This window comes from Berghia stephanieae, unplaced genomic scaffold, assembly GCF_034508935.2.
Source record: "Berghia stephanieae isolate SIO BIC M18660-M18661 unplaced genomic scaffold, UCSD_Bste_1.3 scaffold1, whole genome shotgun sequence".
In the NCBI taxonomy this organism is placed as follows: Eukaryota; Metazoa; Mollusca; class Gastropoda; order Nudibranchia; family Aeolidiidae; genus Berghia; species Berghia stephanieae.
The window spans coordinates 65,836-71,711 of NW_027621956.1; the positions used below are offsets into that span (position 1 = coordinate 65,836).

Sequence of the window (5,876 nt, forward strand, 5' to 3'; positions counted from 1 at the left end):
TGAAAAAACAAAATAGTAAGCTGCGTACAAAAAAAAAACTTTAAGTAACATTTTTTTCAAAAAAAATAAAGTTTTGGAACAATAAATTTTTCAGCATTCCCTGAAATATCTATTGTTTTGTGCCGGACTCCAAATGACAGTTTTGCTTTTTGTCGACCCAAGAGATTACCTCATTTTGATAACTGGAGAGGAAAAGTTTGTACTAATTGAATTTATGGATACCTAAAATTAAAAAATATATATTTTATATATTATATATATATATATATATAAAATATATATATTTAAAATATATATATATACTATATACATGTGTGGGGTGTATGTGGTTAGTTACAATTTTTTGACTTCGTTTTTTATTACCAAAACTATAATGGATACGACGTGACAAAACTTAGTTTTTTTCTTTTACGTTAATCATTTTAAGTGTCAGCAAAGACACCGCTCCCTTCAACACATTGCGATCAAAGAGAATCATTATCGCATCGCGACGAAGAGAATTTTGCGTGGCATCTTCGAAAACCGTCGTTTTCACCTGTAACTACACCTCGGCATCACTGCCAAAAATCTCCCCTTTTTGGGGGATTTCATTTATGTCGTATGACAGCAAAACAACCACTTGGATTTAAATAGAAACTGTATGGGGTAGATAGGGGAGGGGGGGATCTACAACTTCAGGTATACTTTCTCTTGAAAATGCTATCCTTTATTTGTGTGAGTAATCTGTGTATCTAGCGGGCGCTTGCCTCACTAATTGATTTCTTGTACCGATATGTTGAACAGGAAATCGTTCAGAAGTGAGTATTAAAAAACAAATATAGCATCCAAAAGAATTTTTTTACATAATGCAGACTGCATTCAGCACATTTTGTTTAAGATGTACAGTGGAGCGCTTAAAACAAACACAAATCCCAAAAGGCGTCAAGCTTTTTTCTGTTAGAGTGTTATATATATATATATTATATATATATATATATATATATATATATATATATATATAATATATATATATATTAACAATTGAGGTGCGAACTTCAACATATCCTTTCTGTTATTAGGGACCGTGATTTTATCATTTGAGTATGCTAGATTTATGCAGACTGATTGGAAAAAATGTTGGTGATAAAACATATGATGTTTGTTGTTCATTTAAAAAGATAAATAGCAATCAAGATCATGTGGAAAACATTCAGGAATAACATGTTGAACCTTCAGGCAATGACATTTGTTTTGATTCACTCGTAATACGAAAGAAGATTCCTGCGAAAATGTTCTCGGGGACCAGTGGTGTTCTTCTATGCTAGCTACAAATCCAAGTATGTGTGAGCAAGATGGAACATTCAGAGAAGTTTGGTGCAAAAGATATTGCAGTGGTTGCAGTGAGTACTTTACGTTTGTTTTTATTTATCATACATAATGACCTGCTTCATTCTGTGTTAAAATGAATCTAAACAGAGGGGAGAGAAAGGGAATTTATCAAGTTGATAACACCCGTGGAAAGTAAGAGACGAAGTATGATATATTGGTACGTTCATAATAATAGTATCCTCTTTGGGCTACATTATTACTCTGAGAGGATTGAACAAAATTACCAGACGTCTTTTGTTGTCGTTTTAAACAAGTGCTCTTCAGTCCCCATTGAAGGGTAAAATTTTTGTGTCGTATTAGAGTGTTCGTCCTTAATGCTGTGGGGTTGTAACTATTTTAGATTCTCTATGACACGTACAAAATGAAGTATAAGTAGAGGATCAACATTCGAGCAGAACAATGTGTTTACAACACAATACGTAAGGACCTGTTGGGACGGCGTAAGCCTGGGATTGTGAAAATACAAACGTGAATTTTAAAATTAGAGCCTTCAGGTGAGAAAGATATAGACAAGGGCGTTTTGGGTACAACCCTTACTCCGCGCAACGATAAACAAATTAATGAATATGGAAACAAATAAAATAAAATGAGATTTAAGTTCATAGTGGTGGTTGGAGTACAAATCAAACGTTTTGGTGTGGAGTAGGTTAGTGAGAAGGGAGTCCGGGGATGTGATTGGAATGGCACGTGCAGGCTATCGTGTGAGAGAGGTGGGAGCTTATTAGAAAAGAATGGAAGATAAAAAAATAGCTGTAATAAGAGGATGGGGAGAAAAAAGTAATAATAGCAATAATTAGTAGTAGTAATAGAAGTTTCAGTTGAGGTTATAGCATATAGTAGTAGTAGTAGTAGTAGTAGTAGTAGTAGTAGTAGTAGTAGTAGTAGTAGTAGTAGTAGTAAGTAATAGTAGTAGCAGTAGTAGTAGTAGTAGTATAGTAGTAGTAGTAGTAGTAGTAGTAGTAGTAGTAGTAGTAGTGTAGTAATAGTTGTAGTATAGTAGTAGTAGTAGTATGTATATATATATATATATATATTATTATATATATTATATATATATATATATATATTATTATTCCCTTCACAAAATATCAAAAAGCCAAACGATTAATGATTTTCGTCTTGTAGCGCTAACATCAAAACTATGAAATGTCTAGAAAGGATTATTCAACAAAGATTTCTCCAACAAAATACACAACAACATCTGGACAAAAATCAGGTTGATTACAAATCAGGGCGTGGGGTGAACGACGCTATAATATTGTTTTCTATAAACACTTACATACACTTAGACACTCCAAAGGGGTATGTCAGAACCCTGTTTGTAGACTTTTTCAGTGCATTCAACACCATCCAGCCTCACATACTAATCACTAAACTACTGTCCATGGAGGTGAGTCCCTCGATTACAATCTGAGTACTAGAATTCTTGGCAGATCGACCACAATTGGTTTCCTTCACCGATGATGAGAACAACAAAGTTGAATCCTCTACCCTTATCACCAACATTTGAGCACACCAAGGAACTGTTCTTGATCCAACACTTTTTGTTATATAAACATATGACTGAATACGCGGCACAAGTAATGTGAATAGTTAAAGTATGCCGGCTATACCGTCATTCAGGCCTTGATAACATCTGAACAGGATATATTGAATTATTATATATAACGGAATTAAAAGATGTGTTGAAAGGTGTGATAATAACTATCTAGAACATAATGTAAAGAAGTTATAAAGTTATTATGGGAAAAATGGTAACATACATGAACATATAAAAGGTAGAGTATAAATGTCCCGGTATTCTTGTCATGAAAAAGTAGACTGGACAAATCAATTCATGCAAAGTGCTTAATAAGATGAAGACAAGATTATTCATGGTGAGGAGACTGTACTTTATAAATAGTGAAAAAGCAATTTTATCTTTATTTATAATTCTTGCATTGTAAATCTTTTTTGTTTCTGTGTAGCTGCTCGCGGTGGAAATTGTAAAATGTCTGATGTAATAAAATAAATAGAATATAAATCATGCTATTCGAATGTACGGAAATGAAGAATGGAACTTTTTGAAGATTTTCACAAAGAAATTGCAGATGTTAAAGATTAACAAAATTCAAGAGAAGAGTTCCAACAGCTGTACAACGAAATAAATAAACCACATGAGTACAGACTAATACACATGAAATGCAAAGACAAAGATATTATAATTCATTTTTACCATCAGCAATATGAAAACTATAGGATGGTTTTTACTATATGACATTGAAATATAATATATTCGCTCTAAAATCTATTAATTCATGCATGTTTACATGGTGCTATGTCACATAATTTATTATTTATTTATCCATTAAAATACAGTGATTTATTTCAATTATTATCAACCTAGGTTGGATATGTGCAATCTTCACAATCTATTACAAATCAGTTGCATTACAAATCCTTTATTACTACTTTACTTTATTTTTTCCCAATATTTATGGCTTTTCGTGTTACTGTTGTATATTTTATGAATATTTTATTTTATTTATTTTATTATATTTGATTTTATTTGATTTTAATTAGCTACGTATTTCAACAATTAATTCATAACACTTTATAAATCTGTGCTAATATAACGATGAATGATGTGTAACATTATGATAATTTCCATTCAGGATCAGTAAAGTATATCTTATCTGCTCTCCGATACTTTGTTTTAGCTTCTTTAATGTCCGACGTATACCACGGAGCATACTTGTGGTTGGTGACGGTCCTTGTTTGGATTGGTGCATAGATGTATGGACCAATCCAAACAAGGACCGTCACCAACCACAAGTATGCTCCGTGGTATACGTCGGACATTAAAGAAGCTAAACAAAGTATTGGAGAGCAGAAAGACTGCTGAAAACATCAGGCTTTACGATTCATCGTGAATTATTCAAGAAAACATTTCGTGCCTGGAAGACAAAAATTTAAAAAAAACCCAAAGACCACGTATTTTCTTTCAAAATTCGAAACGTATAGATCATGCAGACAATTATTTAACATCTGCAATGATATACTTGGAGGTGAAAGATGCACTTCACCTTGTGTTCGATTATTCAAGTAATTAGAAATCCACTTCAATGCTTTACCAATGAATCTTGTGGTCGACAGTATCGAATGTCGCCCTTATATCTAAGAGGAATAGTACAACATTGCTACTGTGTTCCAAGTGGGTAATTGATCACTATGGACGCGGAGAAGTGCAGTTTCTGGTCTGTGCTGTGGGACGGTCTATATGCGGACTGACATGTATTGTGCAGATTGTAATTTATAAAATATTGCTGTAATTGTTTGAAATCAAACTCTAAATAACATTCGAATAAAATTTTAATTGGACACAGGGCTGTAGATTTTTAACAAATCAAAATCTGGATATTTTTTTCAACTAAAAGTGTGATTATGGCCTCCTTCATACAATCTTGAAAGTCAATGTTCTCTTGTGAGAAGTTTACGATTGATGTTATTGATGGCCCAATCTTCTCAAGGCATAACTTTAAGCTCCACGTTGGTATAGAATCTAGAGTACAGTGTTTTTGGCACTTTTAATTTTTTTCATTTATTTCTTCATTTCTTGCAGAGGAAAATTCAGATAAAAACGAGTTAGTTGCATGCGACCTTGGGTGGTAGATGTTATCCTTTTCTGTAGAACCAATAATAATAATATAATAATAATATAATAATAATAATAATAATAATAATAATAATAATAATAATAATACTAATAATAATAATAATAATAATAATAATAAATAATAATAATAATAATAAAAAATGCCGAAACTAAATTGATATTAATCATTAAGTACAGAAAAAAACTCTAAGTACATTTATTCGTAAAAATAGAAAGCTTATGGAACAACTCAGTCTTCAGACATTCCCTGCAACTATGTCATTTGTATTGCTGCCGGTGACCCCAATGACCGTTTTGCTATTTGTCGATCCAAGAGCTTACCTCATTTTGATAACTGGAGAGGAAAGTTTGATACTTAATTGAATGTATGGATACACTCACATACACACACATATACATGTGTGTGTGTGTGTGTGTGTGTGTGTGTGTGGGCGTATGTGTGTCTTGGTGTGTGGTTAGGCTGGACTGTTTTGAGGCCGTATTTGTATATCCAAAGCTATAATGGATATGAAATTGACTTCAGTTTAAAAACAAACTTAGAATACGTCGTTGAAATCAATTTATTTGGAATTTTCAGTTTACAGAAGAAATTTGCTAAGACTGAGTTATGGTCTGAACCTATATCGCCCCTGGATAAGTTCTACATCTCTTTGCACTGTTTTTGAAGCGTTTCTTTACCGGGATGTAGTCAATTTGGTTTCTTTTCACGTCACCCGTGCTTTTCTATGTGTAAAGAGTCTTTTGGGGTGTTTGAAAAAGGTGTTCATGATACTGTATTGTCTCTGTTCACAGAAATAATTAGCATTCCACCTCTCATTTGTTTTTCAAGGCCAAATTTCCCGACAATAAGGGT

General features: G+C 32.7%; 1 protein-coding gene across 1 annotated transcript in view; it reads right to left on the reverse strand.

Moving 5' to 3' along the window:
* The window catches only part of LOC144960879 (uncharacterized), a gene marked incomplete at its 3' end in the record, with an annotated part of 131,130 nt that overhangs the window by 65,599 nt on the left and 59,655 nt on the right, over window positions 1–5,876 (reverse strand). The gene's annotated exons all lie outside the window — the stretch shown is intronic.